At 47.5% G+C, this 22,086-nt stretch overlaps 1 protein-coding gene across 6 annotated transcripts in view; it reads right to left on the reverse strand.

Annotated features, from left to right (window-relative positions):
- The window catches only part of LOC137528557 (ficolin-1-B-like), a 116,610-nt gene that overhangs the window by 52,711 nt on the left and 41,813 nt on the right, over nt 1–22,086 (reverse strand). For 4 of the 6 annotated variants that reach the window (XM_068249897.1, XM_068249891.1, XM_068249893.1 and 1 more), the window contains one exon: nt 14,652–14,735. The exons of the other annotated variants lie outside the window; for them this stretch is intronic. The gene's annotated coding sequence lies outside the window, so the exon portion shown is untranslated. The remainder of the gene's footprint in view (nt 1–14,651; nt 14,736–22,086) is intronic. 6 annotated transcript variants of the gene reach the window in all.

Here is a 22,086-nt window from a genome sequence, read left to right on the forward strand (position 1 = left end):
GCAGCGGCGGGCGGGACTTACCTGCATCTCGTCGCAGCGCCGGATGGATCTGCTGCTACTCTGGTCTAGTCCAGACCAGAGCAGCGGCTGCAGGACCCGAACTTCCGGCGCTAGAGCGAGACGGAGGTAAGTCCCGTCTGCCACTGCTAGCCACCCAGACATAAGTTGTGGAGGGGACAGCGAGGGAGGGAGAGCCCCCTAAGGTGAGAGGAGGGGGGAGATGGCCCCCCTTCTCCACCGCTGCTCACAGCTCTCCCTCTTCTCTGCGCTGCTCCCCTCCCCAAAAGAAAAAAAAACCCCTGCAGCTCAGCTGGGTGCCCTCGGGGACCTAGCGCCCGGGGGCACCTGTCCTACCCCGACCCCCCCCCCTAGCTCCGCGTCTGACCTACACAACAACGTTTTTTAATGACAGAACGTTGGGCTCTGGTATCCTTTAAAAGGAAATAAATATGGCAGCCTTCACATCACTCACCTCGTGTTCACTTTAAGGTACCCATACATTACTCGAGTTTCCATCAAGTAATCAACTACAGTGTAGTTGATGGAAAGTCGATCTACTAGGTCCCCACACACTACAAGCTAGATTTTATATGATTCTTCTTCACTAATCGAGCTGAACCATGTGTTGCCTCCATGCTCCATTACCAAAAATCCAATTTGTGTATCGAAATCATGTGATCGTTAGCCGATTCCATTGCGGTCGACCAATATTTTCCATCCTGCCTGATTAAGTTGATTTGACAATACATCGGTCAAATTCCATCAATCAAGCAGAATGGAAAATAATTGTAACGATCCGTGTCAGCCAGAACAGATTTTCTGATTATTGGTGATCTGCAGTATCACCAATAATACAGATGTTATACCTGATTATGTGGTGATCTGCAGAATCACCAATACTACAAGTATAGCAAGACACACAGGATATGAAGATGTAAGATGGTGTTTGGTGCAACAGTAAATATAGATGGAGATACCCACTGTCCAGAGGAGCTGGTGAAGGGGGTATCTCTAATCAACACAGTAATCAGTATTCCAGCAAGCTGGAGACTCAAAGTAATGATAGGTTCACCCAAGGAGCGAGTGATGCACAGTAAGACAATGTAGCGAGATCACTCGAGGAGCGAGTGATTCAGACTGTACTGCAACAGATGATCCTCTGAGGGGCAGGAGACGCAGACAGTATTTAATGATAGCTAGTCACATGAAGAGCAGGTGATTGAGACTGTACAGAAGCTATAAACCTGAGGAGAACCTGATTCAGACTATACTGCAGCTATATACCTGAGGAGCAGGTGATTCAGACTATACTGCAGCTATCTACCTGAGGAGCAGGTGATTTAGACTATACTGCAGCCATCTACCCAAGGAACAGGTGATTCAGACTATACTGCAGCCTATGTACCTGAGGAGCAGGTGATAACTAAACTGAGAGCCCCTCGCCAGGACTAGCTCCCTGGTGAGGGCAGAAGAGTCAGACAAGCAGGTTCGGCAACACACGGACAGATACAGTACAAAGGCGGAAGACAGAATCAGAGTGAGGGATACCCAAGTCGGCAACTGGATCAGATAGGCAAAGGCACAGAATCACAAGACAGAAGAGTAGTCAAGGCTAGCAGAGGGTCATAACAAATAATACAATTCAATTAGTACTTTAAGCTATCAACAGAATCTGTCTAAGTGTGGATCCCCAGCTCCAGCTGGTTCTAGGCACACTTTCGGATCTGACTATGGGTCTGAGTGCTAACACGTAGCATATGCAACAGCAGACAAGGAACAACTGACAGGCCTGTTCTATATATACAGGGAGCGCTCCTAAGCACCACCCCAGTCACTCAGCCAATCAGGATCAGTGCTGGAGTCAGCTGACTCCCCTTCTGCTTGCATAAAGATCCTGTCTGTGCGCGCGCGTGCGTAGACCTCAGCCGACATGCCACTTTCTGATGCGGCGGCATCTCCGCAATCCCTTACAATAATCAATTCTCCTCTGATTCGATAAAATGATTGAATGGTTGATCAAGCAGGAACATTGAGTGGTGTATGGGCAACACATCACCAGAAATAATACAATTACTGTCTACATCAGTTATAAATGAAGATGATACCATTTATTGGCTACCTTAAAAGGAAAAAAAATAATAATAAAAATAGAATAACTGTATTCCAGTAATAAATTTGAAGAAGGCTGATCAGACAATATCTAAAGGTGGCCATACACTTATAGAATTGCATAGTTACATAGTTATTTTGGTTGAAAAAAAGACATACGTCCATCGAGTTCAACCAGTACAAAGTACAACACCAGCCTGCTCCCTCACATATCCCTGTTGATCCAGAGGAAGGCAAAAAAAATCTTACAAGGCTTGGTCCAATTAGCCCCAAAAGAGAAAAATTCCTTCCCGACTCCAGATGGCAATCAGATAAAATCCCTGGATCAACATCATTAGGCATTACCTAGTAATTGTAGCCATGGATGTCTTTCAACGCAAGGAAAGCATCTAAGCCCCCTTTAAATGCAGGTATAGAGTTTGCCATAACAACTTCCTGTGGCAATGCATTCCACATCTTAATCGCTCTAACTGTAAAGAACCTTTCCTAAATAAATGGCTAAAACGTTTTTCCTCCATGTGCAGATCATGTCCTCTAGTCCTTTGAGAAGGCCTAGGGACAAAAAGCTCATCCGCCAAGCTATTATATTGCCCTCTGATGTATTTATACATGTTAATTAGATCTCCTCTAAGGTGTCTTTTCTCTAGACTAAATAAAGCCAGTTTATCTAACCTTTCTTGATAAGTGAGACCTTCCATCCCACGTATCAATTTTGTAGCTCGTCTCTGGACCTGATCTAAAACGGCAATATCTTTTTTGTAATGTGGTGCACAGAACTGAATTCCATATTCCAGATGTGGACTTACTAGAGAGTTAAACAGGGGCAATATTAAGCTAGCATCTCAAGTTTTTATTTCCCTTTTATTGCATCTTAAAATTGTTAGCTTTAGCTGCAGCGGCTTGGCATTGAGTACGATTATTTAACTAGTTGTCCATGAGTACTCCTAAGTCCTTCTCCAAGTTTGATGTCCCCAACTGTATCCCATTTATTTTGTATGGTGCTAGACCATTGGTACGGCCAAAATGCATGACTTTACATTTTTCAACATTGAATTTCATCTGCCATGTATGTGCCCATATAGCCATCCTATCCAGATCCTGTTGCAATATGACACTATCTTCCTGAGAGTTGATGATTCTGCACAATTTTGTATCATCTGCAAAAATAGCAACATTGCTCACTACTGCATCTACTAGGTTTCACGTCCAGGAAGCCATGTGTGCTCCTGCGCGTTCCCGCGGCCAATCCCGCGCGTGCACGCGTGCTCCCGGCCCGCGGTTTGTTAGCCAGCGAATCAGTGAATCGGGCAACGGTGCCCGATCACTGATTCCTCTCCCCCGCAGAAAAAGCGACAGCTTCTCTCGGAAGCTACGCTTTTTCTGCTTCCTACGTTCCCCTACGTCTCTCTAAGCTGGCTAAGCTGGCTACATCTACTGGGCACATATACCTCTGGCTACATATACTGGGCACAATAACCCTGGCTACATCTACTGGGCACATATAACCCTGGCTACATCTACTGGGCACATATAACCCTGGCTACATCTACTGGGCACATATAACCCTGGCTACATCTACTGGGGACATATAACCCTGGCTACATCTACTGGGGACATATAACCCTGGCTACCCATGGGCACATATACCTCTGGCTACATCTACTGGGCACATATAACCCTGGCTACATCTACTGGGGACATATAACCCTGGCTACCCATGGGCACATATACCTCTGGCTACATCTACTGGGCACATATAACCCTGGCTACATCTACTGGGCACATATATCCCTGGCTACATCTACTGGGCACATATACCTCTGGCTACATCTACTGGGCACATATAACCCTGCCTACATATACTGGGGACATATACCTCTGGCTACATATACTGGGCACATATATCTGCTGGCTACATATACTGAGGACACTGGCTGTTTGCCATTATGTACATTTACTGGTGAAAAGCTGTCTCTTCTGTGCATTTACTGGTGAAAAGCTGTCTCTTATTATGTGCATTTACTGGTGAAAAGCTGTCTCTTATTACGTGCATTTACTGGTGAAAGGCGGTCTCTTATGTGCATTTACTGGTGAAAAGCTGTCTGTCATTACGTGCATTTACTGGTGAAAGGCTGTCTCTTATGTGCATTTACTGGTGAAACGCTGTCTCTCATTATGTGCATTTACTTGCCATGCCCACTTTAGTCGCCGCAAATTTCCTTGAACATGTTGCCCCCTACCCATTTGACTGCCCCCTCATATGTGCCAGTCTAGAACCGGCCCTGTACCCCTGCCTACATATACTGGGCACATATACCCCTGGCTACCTGTTCTGGGGACATCTCTCCCCCTGGCTACCTGTTCTGGGGACATCTATACCCCTGGCCACCTATTCTGGGGACACCTATAGACCTGGGGCTACCTATTTTTGGGGAACCACTGCTGTCAGAATAAATGTATTTTGGGGAACTGCTGCCAGATTATGTGTATGTTGGGGGAATCGCTGCTGCCAGATTACATCTAGTTTTTGGGAACCACTGCCATATTATCTGTATTTTGGAAGAACCTCTGCCAGATTACGTGGATTTGTGGTGAAATGCTGTAAGATTACATGTATTTTGGGGGAAGGGGGGGGAAACACTATGGCAGAGCTCAAACTTCCCTGGCAGACCTTTCACAGCAATATAAAAATCATGTATATTTGGCCCCACCCATGACCACGCCCACATTCTGTTGCGTAGCCACGCCCATTTTTCGGCGCGCCGCGCTACAGGGTGTTTTGGCGGTAAAAAAATCTTTTGTCAGTAAATTTTTAGGTATTTGTCAGTAAAAAATAACGTGAAAGGTTGGCAACACTGTTCTTGTGTTCCATCTCACAGCAATAGCTCCCCCTAGGAAGCACTCTAAGGCCCCGTTCACACTTGCGGTTGTCAGCCAAACGGACCGGATGGCCTGACCGGATCCGGACCGGATCCGGATCGGAACCGTACGGTTCTGATCCGGATCCGATCCGGATCCGGTCAGGTTGCATCAGGTGTTCATCCGGATGCGATCCGGATCCGTTTGGCAAAAGTATCGTAAGGCCCGGTTCACATTAGCGGTTGCTATCCGGAATCGCCGTGCCGGAGCCGTGCCGGAGCCGGACCGCATGCGGACCGGACGAAACGGACGCACGGCATAGCAATGAAAGTCTATGCGACCGTTCACATGCGTCCGTTTCGTCCGGACCGGAGCCGGACCGGATCCGGACTCCGGCGTCCGTTCCAACATGCGCTATTTTTTGGTCCGGCTGGTCCGGCTGACGTATCCGGACCGGAGCCGGAATGTTGCATCCGGCCAATGGAAACCAATGAGAACCGGAGAGCGCACAACACACTGGCTATAAAAACCGGATGTTGTACCACACTTCCTATGCAGACTCTATGGTATGGTGGCCATTTTGGATGGGGATCACATGGCACCAGCGTTCACAGAGTGGAGCAGCAGTGACTTCATGCTGGAGCTCTTTGGCAGCAATATGGAGCAGGATCTGTCTGATAGCGAGGGGGTGAGGCCCTACACATCAGAAGACCTCATCCTACAGGTGCAGCAGGTACCAGCCCTGTGGGACAAGGGGGATGCGGACCACAGCAACATCAAAAAATGCAGAGGCCTGTGGAAAAAAATTGCCAAGCTGTATGTGGAGGACTTTGAGAACTTGAGCAAGAGACAGCAAGGCACAGAGGGTATGTTGACTAGAAGTTTTTTGGGGGGGTCTTGTTGTTTAAGCTTGTGATGTATTCAACTTTTGCTATGGATTTGTGTCACCCACGTGTTGCCCACCCACCCGTGGCCCACCCACCTGTTCCCCACCCACCTGTACCCCACCTGTGATGTATCACACCCACCTGTACCCCACCTGTGATGTAACCCACCCACCTCTACCCCACCTGTGATGTATCCCACCCACCTGTACCCCACCTGTGATGTATCCCACCCACCTGTGCTGTATCCCACCCACCTGTGATGTATCCCACCCACCTGTACCCCACCTGTGATGTATCCCACCCACCTGTGATGTATCCCACCCACCTGTGATGTATCCCACCCACCTGTACCCCACCTGTGATGTATCCCACCCACCTGTACCCCACCTGTGATGTATCCCACCCACCTGTGATGTATCCCACCCACCTGTGATGTATCCCACCCACCTGTGATGTATCCCACCCACCTGTACCCCACCTGTGATGTATCCCACCCACCTGTACCCCACCTGTGATGTATCCCACCCACCTGTACCCCACCTGTGATGTATCCCACCCACCTGTGATGTATCCCACCCACCTGTGATGTATCCCACCCACCTGTGATGTATCCCACCCACCTGTACCCCACCTGTGATGTATCCCACCCACCTGTACCCCACCTGTGATGTATCCCACCCACCTGTACCCCACCTGTGATGTATCCCACCCACCTGTGATGTATCCCACCCACCTGTGATGTATCCCACCCACCTGCGATGTACCCCACCTGTGCACATAAAACATACACAATGACCAATTATTATACATCAATTTATTTTAAAAAATTAATACATTTAAAATCACTCAAACTTGAAACTCCAAAATAAACACATTTCAACAAAACATATTAAAAACCAAACATTCACCCTCGTCCAGGTGGTGTGGTAAAATAAAGTCTCAGTTGGTCCCTGTTCCGCAGTGACACTACCCTTGGCCTGGTTGCATACCTCCGCAGGGGCATTAGTGGAAGCACATTCGGGGGTTCCGGAGTCTCTCTTTCCTCCTGCCGCACAAAGTTGTGGAGGATGCATGCTGCCTTCACCACGACAACTGCGTTGCCCGGTTTCAGCAGCATGGGCGTGTGGAACACCCTCCACTTTGACACCAGGATCCCAAATGTGCACTCCACCATTCTCCTTGCACGGCTCAACCGAGCATTGAAGTGTAGCTGGCTGGCATCAAGTCCCCTGTCTGGGTACGGACGCATTACATGGTCGGACAGGGCGAAGGCCTCGTCCCCCACAAACACATAGGGGTAGGCCGGTGCCCTTGTCCCAGGCCAGGGTCTGTCACGGGGGAGACGCAGTCTGCCTTCCTCCATCAGCCGGCAAAGGGTCGTACGCTGGAAAATTCCAGAGTCATTGGAACTACCGTACGACCCCACATCCACGTACACAAACTTGTAGTCCGCATCTGCCACTGCCATTAGAACAATGCTGAAGTATTTTTTATAGTTGAAATAATGGCTGCCACTCCCCACGGGTTTCTGAATCCGGATGTGTTTCCCATCCAGTGCGCCAACACAATTAGGAAACTTGCACTCGGTCCAGAAGCCCTGGGCGATCTCCTCCCATTTCGTGGTGTCCGGCACAGGCATGTATCTGGCCCTCAGTCGCGTCCAAAGGATCCTCGAAGTCCTCACGACGATGCCTGCCACCGTGCTCTTCCCAATACGAAATGTGACATGTAGCGATGTATATGTTTGTCCAGTTGCGATGTACCTACAAGAGAAATAATCGAAATCAATTTTTCATGTCGTTACAGGAGAAAGGTACAAGACAAGGTGGCGCAATATACGGGATGCATATGTGAAATGGCTACGGAAGAAAAAACTTGCCGAACGAAGTGGCAGTGGCGGGGGAAGGCGACAAAAAGACTACCAATTTGCCAAGCAATTGTCTTTCATCAATGCAAGCCTGGAACCTAGACTGTAAGTACCACTACTGTGGGCAGGAACTGAGAGCTCATTTACCATGACTTCGGCCATGTATTGCTATGGCCTCAATTCCCATGGCTAGCGAACTTTTCTCACAAGCTTTATCAAATGTTGGGTAGAAACGGGTGATAAAGTGATTGCTAGTGTTTGCTAGCTCTGTGAATTGACGCCACATGCTGTTTGGCACACCAATAAATATTGTTTTTATCTACAGGACTGAAGACAATTTGGAGCAAGAGGAACCGACCCAGGAGGCACGGTTCAGCAGTGAGGAGAGCTTGGTGGATGATGACGTCGCCGATGTAACCTATTGCCCCGAGGCGAGGAGTAGGAGGAGGGAGTCCTTAATCACAACTCCGTCCTTTGATGATGACTTGGCAGAAGAGAGCTTGGATGTTGAGGTTGCAGGACCGAGTGTGGAAGAAGCTGAACCTCCACAATCGACCGCTATGGAAGCTCCAGGGGAACAAGAACAAAGTGAGGAGCACCGAGAGACTGCAGCACAACCTGCGCGCAGGGCAACCCCGACACAGGCCAGAGGACGGGAAGATGCTGCCACACCACCAGTGAGGACCACCACACCAGTGAGGCGTCGAGGTACCCTCCCCCCAACAAGGAGAGAGACAGAGTCCGAGATGTCCGGGGCTGTCTCCGGACTTCTCGGGATTCTTCAGAGCCACCAAACTCTCATAACCCGGCAGTTGCAAGATGAGGACAGGGGCCATATCATGGAGCAGTACAAGTCCCACATCACTACACTGCAATGTGAGCTCGACGCTGTACATGGGCACTACAGGGACGAGCTTAAAATGATGCATGAGATGCACAGAGGAGAAATCGACCAACTGCGTGCGCAGCATCATCAGTCGGTGGGCCAGCTGCAGAACATGATGCAGCAAATGCATCAACAAAGCAAGGAACTACTGAAGTTGCAGGCACACCCGTGTTTTCACACTGTGATGTCTCTAATACCATATCTAGAAAAGGTGCCTTCACAAAACCTGATGGCGTGCCATTCCAATTTGCTGGAGGTGATTAAACAGCACCTGGACACGCCATTATTGCAACCACCAATTTTTAGACCCCCACAACCAACAGCGGTGCCCACCTGGCAATCATCACAGATGTACACCGGCTACAGAGGCAGTCAATATGGGCCACCGCTGTCAGGGTCCAGCTCATCCACGACCAGCACCCAAGAGAGTCCAGATTTCCAGGCAGCAACTCCCACCTTTTCTAGTAGTGGTGCCGATACAATTTGAAAAAAAAAGTCAAATTGTTCCTGGACATGCTCCTCTGAATACCTCCGATCCACGGAGGAAGGATACCATCACAGGGCTTTTTAACTTTTGGTTTTGCTGGACTTGAACTTTAGGGCCTGGTGTCCCCGAAAGACACTACCTGGGTCACAACCTTGTGCCTGTTGCACTGCACCTGTAGTCCTGCACCTGTGCCTTTGATTCCTCTTGTTCCTTACTTTGTTGATCCTAATCACTTGCACAAGACCCTTGGAGCCATGGGTGAAGGACACCTTCACTGGTCGGTGAGAGGCCTAGCCTTTTCACTGCCCTGTGTCCTTCTTCCATGGCTCAGAGGGTCATGTGCCAGTGGTTAGGTTTTTGAAGCACTTCAATTTTAGGGCCTGGTGTCCCCGAAAGACACTACCTGGGTCACAACCTTGTGCCTGTTGCACTGCACCTGTAGTCCTGCACCTGTGCCTTTGATTCCTCTTGTTCCTTACTTTGTTGATCCTAATCACTTGCACAAGACCCTTGGAGCCATGGGTGAAGGACACCTTCACTGGTCGGTGAGAGGCCTAGCCTTTTCACTGCCCTGTGTCCTTCATCCATGGCTCAGAGGGTCATGTGCCAGTGGTTAGGTTTTTGAAGCACTTCAATTTTAGGGCCTGGTGTCCCCGAAAGACACTACCTGGGTCACAACCTTGTGCCTGTTGCACTGCACCTGTAGTCCTGCACCTGTGCCTTTGATTCCTCTTGTTCCTTACTTTGTTGATCCTAATCACTTGCACAAGACCCTTGGAGCCATGGGTGAAGGACACCTTCACTGGTCGGTGAGAGGCCTAGCCTTTTCACTGACCTGTGTCCTTCATCCATGGCTCAGAGGGTCATGTGCCAGTGGTTAGGTTTTTGAAGCACTTCAATTTTAGGGCCTGGTGTCCCCGAAAGACACTACCTGGGTCACAACCTTGTGCCTGTTGCACTGCACCTGTAGTCATGCACCTCTGCCATCGGTTCCTCTTGCTCCTCACTTTGTTCTTGTTCCTAACCACTTGCACAAGACCCTTGGAGCCATGGATGAAGGACACCTTGACTGGTCGGTGAGAGGCCTAGCCTTTTCACTGCCCTGTGTCCTTCATCCATGGCTCAGAGGGTCATGTGCCAGTGGTTAGGTTTTTGAAGCACTTCAATTTTAGGGCCTGGTGTCCCCGAAAGACACTACCTGGGTCACAACCTTGTGCCTGTTGCACTGCACCTGTAGTCATGCACCTCTGCCATCGGTTCCTCTTGCTCCTCACTTTGTTCTTGTTCCTAACCACTTGCACAAGACCCTTGGAGCCATGGATGAAGGACACCTTGACTGGTCGGTGAGAGGCCTAGCCTTTTCACTGCCCTGTGTCCTTCATCCATGGCTCAGAGGGTCATGTGCCAGTGGTTAGGTTTTTGAAGCACTTCAATTTTAGGGCCTGGTGTCCCCGAAAGACACTACCTGGGTCACAACCTTGTGCCTGTTGCACTGCACCTGTAGTCATGCACCTCTGCCATCGGTTCCTCTTGCTCCTCACTTTGTTCTTGTTCCTAACCACTTGCACAAGACCCTTGGAGCCATGGATGAAGGACACCTTGACTGGTCGGTGAGAGGCCTAGCCTTTTCACTGCCCTGTGTCCTTCATCCATGGCTCAGAGGGTCCTGTGCCAGTGGTTAGGTTTTTGAAGCACTTTAATATTAGGGACTGGTGTCCCCGAAAGACACTTGGGCAGCTATGCCCTGCAACTCTTCCAGCACAAAGTTGGTGGTTGGTGTTCCTTAAAACTGACCGGGCTATACCATAGATATGTTATTTTTTTGTCTTCCATGTTGGAAGAATGTTTCCATGTTGGAAAGTGGTTGTTTTTGCAATAAAAAAATTTGTTTTTACGTACCTCAGTGTGATGAGTAGTTGTTCTTGTGGTGTGACTGCTCTCCTGAACGTGGTATCCTTCTTCCTAAGGTCATCCTTCACCATCTCCAAAAGGGTATCAAACCTGTCAGGAGATGTAAAGGAAGAAGCTGTAAAGTATGTTGTGGGACAAGGTGTTGGGTGGAGGATGGGGGAGGTGTGTTTACAGAGGTTTGGGAGTGTTGTGGAGGGTGGGGGTGTAGTGTATAGCTAGGTATACAGGGGTGTGGGGGTCAGGGTGGTGTGTTTAGCTAGGTATACAGGGATGAGGTGTTGTGGGGGTGAGGGTGGGTTGTTTAGGAATGGTGGGGGTTGGTGTATTTAGGCCTATATACTTACAGGGGAATAGACATCCGAGTGTAGCTGTAGAACTTCTGTGGGTGTCGTCTGAGGTCCCGGTAGAGGGCCTGGAACTCTCCCTTCCTCTGCCTCCTGGCTAGTAGAGGGTGCACCCACCATCTCCTGCGAGGAGCACGCCTTCTCCCCACATAGTAGTAGGTAAACAACAGGAAGGAGAGAATTCCCAGGTAATAAGCGTAAAAAATGACTGGATCCATGGTCCCAACTGCTGTCTCTGTATCCAAGGATGGTCTCCACACGTCCAGCTGTCTCCAACAATGACCCCAGAGCTTCTGCTGACCTCCCAGAACCCCAGGTATTTATACAGGTTGTTATCTCTTTAAGAATCCGGATCCGGACCGCAACCGTGTTCATACCGCACGGAAACCGTATGCAACCGGACCGGATCCGGACCGGATCCGGACAGGAACCGTACGGTTCAGGTCCGATCCGGCTCCGGTGCGGTCCGGACATCCGGTGCGGTTTTTGCAAAACCGCAAGTGTGAACGGGGCCTAAAAAAAAAAAAAAATGTTGGGGTCTGGGAGGTCAGCAGAAGGGGGACCTGTGGAATCAGGCCCTCTGCTGTTTAGCACTCACCTCCACCTCCAACATGCTGCCAACATCTCCAGCTCGTGCTGCTCCACTCCAAAATGCTTGCCCATGTGTCCCCGATCCAATATCGCCGCAACAATCCTCATAGGAAGTGGGGTAGAACATCCGGATTTTTTGCCAGTGTGTTGTGCGCTCTCCGGTTCTCATTGGTTTCCATTGGCCGGATGGTGCAGTCCGGCTCCGCCCCGGATACGGCTGCCGGAGGAGCCGGACCCAAAAATAGCGCATGTTGGAACGGACACCGGAGTCCGGATCCGGTCCGGCTCCGGTCCGGACGAAACGGACGCATGTGAACCGTGGCATAGACTTACATTGCTATGCCGTGCGTCCGTTTCGTCCGGCCAGCATGCGGTGCGGCTCCGGCACGGCTATTCCGGATAGCCACCGCTAATGTGAACCGGGCCTTAATGTGAGATGGAACACACGAACAGGAAGAAGTTTGTAGCTGCAGCGCATGGGCAAAGTGAGTATCTGATGACTCCCTCAGCGGCAGCAGTTTTATTTTATATTTAAATCTACTTTTTAAGTTTTTACTGTTTCATTGTCTCTGCTCAATAACCCTTCATTGGAGTATGCCAGAGCTAAAATCTATGAACTGTTGACCCTTTTTAATCTATTTTTTGCTCTCAGAAGCCATTTTCTGTATTATGGCTGTAATTCCTTATCACTGAGGGTTATGCTGTGGTCCCACCCAGTCCCAAGCCAGTCACTTGCATTCCTGATGTTTAACTCTTTCAGGCAGGGAAAGAAAAACAGGAACACAGCATAGTTATTTGTATATTTGGCGCTGTACATACACATATCTACAGTGGCTTGCAAAAGTATTCGGCCCCCTTGAAGTTTTCCACATTTTGTCACATTACTGCCACAAACCTGCATCAATTTTATTGGAATTCCACATTAAAGACCATTACAAAGTGGTGTACACGTGAGAAGTGCAACGAAAATCATACATGATTCCAAACATTTTTTTTACAAATAAATAACTGCAAAGTGGGGTGTGCATAATTATTCAGCCCCCTGAGTCAATACTTTGTAGAACCACCTTTTGCTGCAATTAAAGCTGCCAGTCTTTTAGGGTATGTCTCTACCAGCTTTGCACATCTAGAGACTGAAATCCTTGCCCATTCTTCTTTGCAAAACAGCTCCAGCTCAGTCAGATTAGATGGACAGTGTTTGTGAACAGTAGTTTTCAGATCTTGCCACAGATTCTCGATTGGATTTAGATCTGGACTTTGGCTGGGCCATTCTAACACATGGATATGTTTTGTTTTAAACCATTCCATTGTTGCCCTGGCTTTATGTTTAGGGTCGTTGTCCTGCTGAAAGGTGAACCTCCACCCCAGTCTCAAGTCTTTTGCAGACTCCAAGAGGTTTTCTTCCATGATTTCCCTTTATTTGGCTCCATCCATCTTCCCATTAACTCTGACCAGCTTCCCCGTCGCTGCTGAAGAGAAGCACCCCCCGAGCATAATGCTGCCACCACCATATTTGACAGTAGGGATGGTGTGTTCAGAGTGATGTGCAGTGTTAGCTTTCCGCCACACATAGTGTTTTGCATTTTGGCCAAAACGTTCCATTTTGGTCTCATCTGACCAGAGAGCCTTCTTCCACATGTTTGCTGTGTCCCCCACATGGCTTGTGGCAAACTGCAAACAGGACTTCTTATGCTTTTCTGTTAACAATGGCTTTCTTCTTGCCACTCTTCCATAAAGACCAACTTTGTGCAGTGCACGACTAATAGTTGTCCTATGGACAGATTCCCCCACCTGAGCTGTAGATCTCTGCAGCTCGTCCAGAGTCACCATGGGCCTATTGATTGCATTTCTGATCAGTGCTCTCCTTGTTTGGCCTGTGAGTTTAGGTGGACGGCCTTGTCTTGGTGAGTTTACAGTTGTGCCATACTCCTTCCATTTCTGAATGATCGCTTGAACAGTGCTGTGTGGGATGTTCATGGTTTTGGAAATCTTTTTATAGCCTAAGCCTGCTTTAAAATTTCTCAATAACCTTATCCCTGACCTGTCTGGTGTGTTCTTTGGGCTTCATGGTGTTGTTGCTCACAAGATTCTCTTAGACAACCTCTGAGGCGTCACAGAGCAGCTGTATTTGTACTGACATTAGATTACACACAGGTGCACTCTATTTAGTCATTAGCACTCATCAGGCAATGTCTATGGGCAACTGACTGCACTCAGACCAAAAGGGGCTGAAAAATTACGCACACCCCACTTTGCAGATATTTATTTGTAAAAAATGTTTGGAATCATATATGATTTTCATTCCACTTCTCACGTGTACAGCACTTTGTATCGGTCTTTCATGTGAAATTCCAATAAAATTGATTCATGTTTCTGGCAGTAATGTGACAAAATGTGGAAAACTTCAAGGGGGCCGAATACTTTTGCAAGCCACTGTATCTCATCATGTCACCTCACCAGTGTTCTCCCCAGGCTCTTTTAGCCGGGTGCTCCACCCGGCTAGTTTGATGAGCACCCGGCTGTCATCAGCTCACCTCCTCCTATACTATAAGCTGGCCCTGCATTTTCTCATATTGCCCCACCCAGCTAGTTTTTCATGCCACCCGGCTACTATTTAATGCCACCCGGCTGGAAAAAAATTCTGGGGAGAACACTGCTCATGTATCCTTTCAAGAGTACCTGAAGCGAAAAAAGATAATTGAATACTTACCTCAGTAGTGGGAAGCCTCTGGAGAGTTCAGAGTTTTCTCAATCCTCCTTGATCCCACCGATCCAGAACGTATTCGACAAAGGCCTGTGGAGTTATGGAAACAGTACATTTAATTTATAAATACTGTTAAATACTGTTATAAATGTTGATTAATATTAAAATATGAATTACTCCATTCACATAAAAACATTAGTTCAAGGTGGTAATTTAGGAATATAGAAACTATATCAGCGCAATCATATAAATAAACTCTGAACAGTTAGAAAATTCTCATTGAGATAAGCTACCACAGTTCAAAACACTCCAGTTCAGTGTCCTTCCAATAAATAAGATGTATAACTTCGGCGCTAGTCTCAAATTTCTCCACCAATATTGCACCACAAAACAAGTGCGCTTACCAGATTCTATCAGACCTTAATTACAGGGTCTGAAACAGGGCATCATACGACCAGCGGCCAGTATCTTCCCAGCTGGTCTTCTAATTACTGGGCTAAGATGTCCAAGCTTATTCAAATAGTAGTACCCACGGTGGTTGCATGCAAAGAATATATGAGAACTCATCTAAGCGTATCTCTCTTAAAAGCATTTCTTTCAATAAAACTCCCAATAAAAAACATTAATGAACAATCACTCACATCAGGGCCCTTGTGACAGGGACCCAAACCGATATACAGCATATAAACTCACAGGACGCCGTTCAGCCAAATGTCCGCCTCACCCGACCGGCATGAGTTTTAGAAGGTATAAATATGCCGTTTCAGCCATTTGCTCTTTTAGCCCCTGATGAAACTTAACAGTGAAACCGGTCGGGTGGCGTTTTATTGAAATAAATGCTTTATCGGACGTTTTATTGAAATAAATGCTTTTAAGAGAGATAAGCTTAGATGAGTTCTCATATATTCTTTGCATGCAACCACCGTGGGTACTACTATTTGAGTGAGCGTGGACATCTTAGCCCAGTAATTAGAAGACCAGCTGGGATGATACTGGCCGCTGGTCATATGATGCCCTATTGCCCGGTTTCAGACCCTGTAATTAAGGTCTGATAGAATCTGGTAAGCGCACTTGTTTTGTGGTAAATTAGGAATGATTTCTCTATAGAGAGGCTAGTGGGCTATGTGCTGAGCAGCCTGTTCTGTTGTACAGAAAGGGAAGGGGAAAAGGGGTGAGCTGGAGGTGTAGGAAGAACAATACAAGATAACTGTCAGACAATGCTGATCTAAAGTGTGCAATGGCTGAAGGGAATGCCAGGAACATTTGGGGCACCTGGACACACACTTCAGACTACTTGAACAATTTATTTAAGCAGCAAGATTCTGATATACTGTATATGCTTTATAAGTGTTGTGCAGTTACGTTCAGGACACTCAAGCAGTCCCCACAATATCTGTACCATACTCGGTTACTAGTGTTTGTTTATAGCCAGGGGTGCCATCAGAAATTTTGGGGCCCCTCACACATCATCAGGCCTGGGCCCCACCCCTCCCTAGGCCCACCCACTGGTTCCTGTGTCCGCCCACTAGCCACCCCACACCCGTGTCTGTGCGCGAAGTGCACTGCAGCAAAAAATGTGCATGGCTCCGACACTGAAGAAAGTGGCATGCACAGCGTGATGCGGCAAAAAGTGGGCGTGACCATGACATGTTGTGGGTGAAGCCAAATACTAGCAAAATACAGGTAGTCCCCGGTTAACAAATGAGATAGGAACTTGTAGGTCCGTTCTTATCCTTAATCCGTTCTCTTTTGTCCCCCTCTTTTCTTCCTGTGCCTCTTTTGTCCCCCTCTGTCTCACCTCAGTTTGTGCCTCTTGTCCCTCCGTGTGACCTCATGTTCCCGTCTCATCTCTTTTCTCCCTGTGCCTCTTTTGTCCGCCTCTGTTCCCCCTGTGCCTCTTTTATCCTCCTGTGTTACCTCCTGTCCCCCTGCCCTTGCCAGGTATAGCTGCCCCCAGTAAAGGTATCAAGGGTTCCCCCAGTATAGGTAGCCTGGTATAGCTGGTGCCCCAGTATAGGCCAGCAAGATACAGGTGCCCCAGTATAGGTATTCAACTATAGTTGGTGCCCCGGTATAGGTAGCCTGGTATAGTTTCCCCCAGTATAGGTAGCCTGGTATGGGTGGTTCCCAGTATAGGTAGCAAGGCATAGGTGGTTCCAGCCCCAGTATAGGAAGCCAGGTATTAGTGGTAGGCCAGTATAGGTAGCCTGTAGCCAGGTATAGGTGGTTCCCCAGTATAGAAAGTTCGCTGTAGCGGGCTCACTCATCTGCTCCCCACGTACAAGCGCTGATGTCACTCTTCTCTCAGTGCTGGAATGTGGTGTGCTGTTAGTGAGCCACAGGCCTGCAGCCAGCACATGCGGCCCTTCCAGCACTTTGGGAGGGGGGCCCAGGGCCCCCAGAAGCCCTGGGCCCCTCACTGCAGTGTCAGTTGTACCCCCCTGATGGCTGCCCTGTTTATGGCAAAGGCTAAAGGACACACTGTTCACCAGAGGTGTAACCACAGAGCCCAGCCCCAGTGACTGCAGAGGGTTCCAGAGCTGTGGGGGCACAGCTTCTAACCACCCCCCACCCCCAATACAGGGGCCCATCTCACATATCAGAAAATGCAGCACGTTAGCCAGTATAGAAAATGCAGTGCATACATGTGAAATCGGCGCTGGTAGACTTGGGTGCAGGACACAGCCAGTACATGGCTGATCCTGCTTCTGCACAAGTCCGGGCCATGTTAATTACTATTCCCCCTCCAGGCCGCCATGGATGGGGGGGGGGATGATATAATTTGGCTTCCAGCGATTGCTGGAGGCCGATTTATTGTGTTTTTTAAGCAACTTCAGCTCCGTCTTCTGACGGCGCCAACGTTACTCACTGAGCGCTGTGTGATGTGACTCCTATAATAGTCTATGGTGGCGCCTAAATCTAGCAGCGCTGAAAAGCACTGCTCCGAATGCAGTCCATATATAAAATGCATCACATTGGCCCATATGGAGAATGCAGCATGTTAGCCCATGTAGAAAATGCAGTCCATATATAAAAAGCAGCACATTAGCTCATATACAAAATGCAGTCCATTAAAGAGACACTGAAGCGAAAAAAAAATATGATATAGTGAATTGGTTGTGTACTATGAATAATTACTAGAAGATTAGCAGTAAAGAAAATATTCTCATACTTTTATTTTCAGGTATATAGTGTTTTTTCTAACATTGCATCATTCTATAATATGTGCAGATTACACAACACTCAGCATTCAAAATGAGTCTTTCAGAGCAGTCTGTGAAGTAATGACCTCTCCTCTAGCAGAGGAAAAGTAAATAGTCCAGGAACAGTTGAGATAATAAAAGTCAGATTACAGCCCTCTCCAGACTAACTTAGTAGGAGAGCTTAATGGCTTGTTTGCATAGAGATAACAGCTGGAGTTTCTCAACTCTTCCTGTACTGGAAACAATTACACTGATGTATCTGATCTTAATGTTTTATTTCTTAGCTGTGCTACACATACAAATCATAATATCATCATCATTTTTTTTTCGCTTCAGTGTCTCTTTAATAAAATGCAGCTCGTTAGCCCATATAGAAAATAAGCAGGTTAATCCTTATAGAAACAGCAGCCTATATATGAATTGCAGCACATTAGCCCATACAGAAAATGAAGCACATTAGCCCATATGGAAAATAAGAAGATTAGCCCACACATAAAATGAGCATATTAGCCCATACAGAAAATGCAGTCCATATATAAAATGCAGCATATCCTACTAATATTATAAAAGGGGAAGTGCGGATGTTTGTTACTCGATCACGCAAAAATGGCTGAAGGAATTTGAATGAAATTTGGCACACACATAGTACATGACCTGAAATAACATATAGGATACTTTTTATCCCCATAACCAAAAAGTGGGCGGTGACAAATACAAATTTCACTGGGAAAATGTAAACTGCAGCCATTCTTACACTGTTAATGGAAGGGTTCTCAAACTTTGCACAATTGGTCACTGTGTGACTGGGATTGATATGCAATAGAAATAATCCACACTCCTCAATAGTACTGGTGTGCAGCTACCAGGACAAAAAGCATCATACCTTAACCATAAAAAAGAAAAAAAGAGGTCTTGGAAATACAGGCTGCACCACCATTCCAAATGTAAACAATCTTTATTGGACACCATGCAAAGAACACATAATATCATTTAAAAAGTTACAGCTAACAAGCAGCAACTCACCACAATACATCAATTGCGGACCAATGATCAATAAGAAGTGTCTCACCTCCTATGTAAACAATCAGCCCTGTAACTGCTTAAAACAGGTATGTCAAACTGGTACTACGAGGGCCGGGGTCCTCACACATTTTTGACCCAGCTCAAATGAATTGATGGGTTTGAATCAGGAAAGGTGTGGTCCATCAGGTAGAACACATTCCTCTCTTTCTCAGTCCATCCTAAACACTGGTATGGATCTGGCCCTCCAGGCCTGGAGTTCGACACCTGTGGCTTAAATTGTCAAAAATTGGGTTCAATGATTGAGCCCAATGTAAGGCAATCCCAGACCCGGGTCTAGACCTGAAAATGACATGCTACAGTAATAAGCCCTATAGTGACCAAAGTGCTAAGAAATAAGGATAGATATAATGCTCAAAGAACATGAGTGTTCAGGTAAAAGTGCATAAACAGTGCATATAGGGATCAGTAATGCAAGTCAAAAGTTATATAAGGGGTTGTAGCATACATATACCGATACTGGAGGGTCCTGGAATTGATAGCAGCATTCAGATGAGGGCGGTGGGAGGCACGCCAGACACTCCACGCGTGGCGTAGTTAAAGATAACCACTTCCTCAGGAGCAGTGCATCATGGGAAAAGGAGTTGCTTAAGAGCTGGGGACCTTCGTGGATGGAGCGCTATGATAGGACAAGCTGTCCAAGTGAAGAATGTCATCAGCTGGAGCGCAAATATATCCGGCTTCCAAGCTGTGTTGAAAATGAGTCATGGAGCGCAAGAGTCCACGTGATTACTGTCCCTGGAGTGCATCCATTATGTCGCTGTGTGCTGGTCTATGCCCATCAATGGCAAGCGCACATGGGTAACCAAGCCCGGCAGCCGGAAGTGCGTCACCGTCAAACGGAGGTGCATCACTTGAAGTGCTATGCCGGCTTGGAACGCAAATAGTTACCAGGGCTGATTACAATGTCCCTAAATTAAAAACAACTGTTTTTTCACAAAGTGTCACACAATATTAAGGATTAAACAACATTATATCATGGTACACAAGGGATAATATACATGTAAATAAAGTGATGAACAAAATAATAATATTGAAAATACAGCAGGAAAATCAGCACGAAATGCAGAGCAGAGACATCCCAGGTAAGGGGCGTTACTGTTTGACTCAAACAATAAGTAAACGCAAAGCTATATGGATATAGCCAATCAGGTAAGAGGCACTAAGCATAGCGTACATGTCCTACCCAATTCAATGTTTGAAATGTGGTATGCGCCGCAAGCATAGTGTCCATTATTTATGTATACTCAGAAAGAGAGAGGAGGGGGATTTTTTGTTGTTTGGTTGCCAAGAGGGAGGTAACAAGATACAAAAAATGTTAAGTAAAGTGCATGCTTCAAAAGACACCAACAAGGGGAACTTCATCAATCAGTGTGATTGGGTATCATTCATAATTGTTGTCGGTAATGAGAATCAGTGTGGGAAAACACAGCTGTCAGTATTTTAGACTTCTGGGTGGTCATTCATAAAAATGTTGCCTGTTGCGATACAAGTGCGGAGATTTTCCGAAAAAGGCTGTCGGTAGGCTTGCGGAAACAGAGAAGCTGCCTGAGTCCCTCCGTGCGCTGCTCTCTCTGCTGCTGCTTGGGAGGTCTGTCCCATTCACTTACATGCATTCCGCATGCTTATCGTTACTGCCGAGGGAGCGCTAATCCCCGTCGGCATACCGCTTGCTCTAATGTTTATGAATGGACATTTTGTTACTCTTTCTAGATAAATCTAGATAATCACCGCACAAGGCGGAAATATATCGCTCTGTACGGGAATGTCAGCTTTTCATGCGGAAAGAGCCTTTATGAATGGAGATTTTGCCAAGTGGTCGGTAGAGTCAGCTGTTTTCAGCATTTCCGCACGCGGAAATGCTTTATGAATGATACCCAATGTTGGGTAAGGTAGAGGTTAGTGTGGGTTCTGGGGGGTGGAAGAGGTTAGTGTGAGTGGTGGGGGGAAGGGAGAGGTCAGTGTGGTTGTCAGGGAAGGGAGAGGTTAGTGTGGATTGTGGGGGGGTGGGAGAGGTTCAGGGGTGAGCCTGGGGTGCCTGGCACCTGGGTGCAAGATTTTCTCTGCTGCCTATGGGAGTGGTTAAATTAACCGCGCCCAACCACATAACCACACCCATGTCCTGCCTAATCACACCCACACCTTCCACCTCTTTACGCATGCATGTGATACCCCATTCCTACCCCTCTTCCATGCATAGCAATGACTCAATCCATTTTCCAATGTAAAGATAAATAAACTGACTAGACAGACATTACCATGTTCAAAACAACGGTTGCGCTGCCCGTTCCCGCCTGTAGAGTTCAGTCAGAACTTTAGACCTGCGGCAGCCCGCAGGAATATGAGAGACGCGATGTGCGGTAATGCGCTATAGAACTCAAATATAGGAAGTGACGTCACATCGCTCGCCTCTCTCATATCCCTGCAGGCTGCCGCTGATTTGCAGGTCTGAATGAACTTTGCAGGCGGGCACGGGCAGCGCAGCCGTAGCTAGGGAGCACATCCTCCGGTCCACTCCAGTACTTCAGCAGAAAACAAAGCAAGCGCTAACCAATATGGGCCGCATCTGAATGACTCACCACCTCATATGCACCGCTTAAATAGCTCAAATACACACTCAGCAATCAGACAGATGCAAAACATATGCAAAACTAAACTAAATACTTACCATGCAAAACAGGATAGCACAATGGGTGCTGGTAGCCTGGTAGTTACAGAACTGTGGATACAAAATATAGGTAAAAGGCTGCGCATCCCTGACCCAATACTGTACAATTGAATGGTTAATCGCTGTGGCGCACACCGCCCCCCCTGGACTAAAATGTACGCCCGCATCCAAACAATGCAATACTGGTCTATGGAGAAATTTTAGCTTCCATCATAGTTTTGCATGCAAAAATATAGATATACTGGACATCTGCACCAACGTTGAGGTAAATCTCCAGAGCAGATGTCCTAGTCTGCAGTACTTCCCTCCCCTCCGTCCATCCGTACAGGGGCTTGGCCAGTACTCCCCAGGGCTGCACAGCCGGAACTAGGGACGGCGATGCAGAGGACCCGCTCTGAGCGAGCAGACGGCAGCGCATATAAGCACATGGCAGAAATGTGTATTAAATGTGGGTGGGCCTTGGATAGCACCCAGGCGGGGTTTTAAAACA

The sequence above is a fragment of the Hyperolius riggenbachi genome, chromosome 8 (genome assembly GCF_040937935.1).
Source record: "Hyperolius riggenbachi isolate aHypRig1 chromosome 8, aHypRig1.pri, whole genome shotgun sequence".
In the NCBI taxonomy this organism is placed as follows: domain Eukaryota; kingdom Metazoa; phylum Chordata; class Amphibia; order Anura; family Hyperoliidae; genus Hyperolius; species Hyperolius riggenbachi.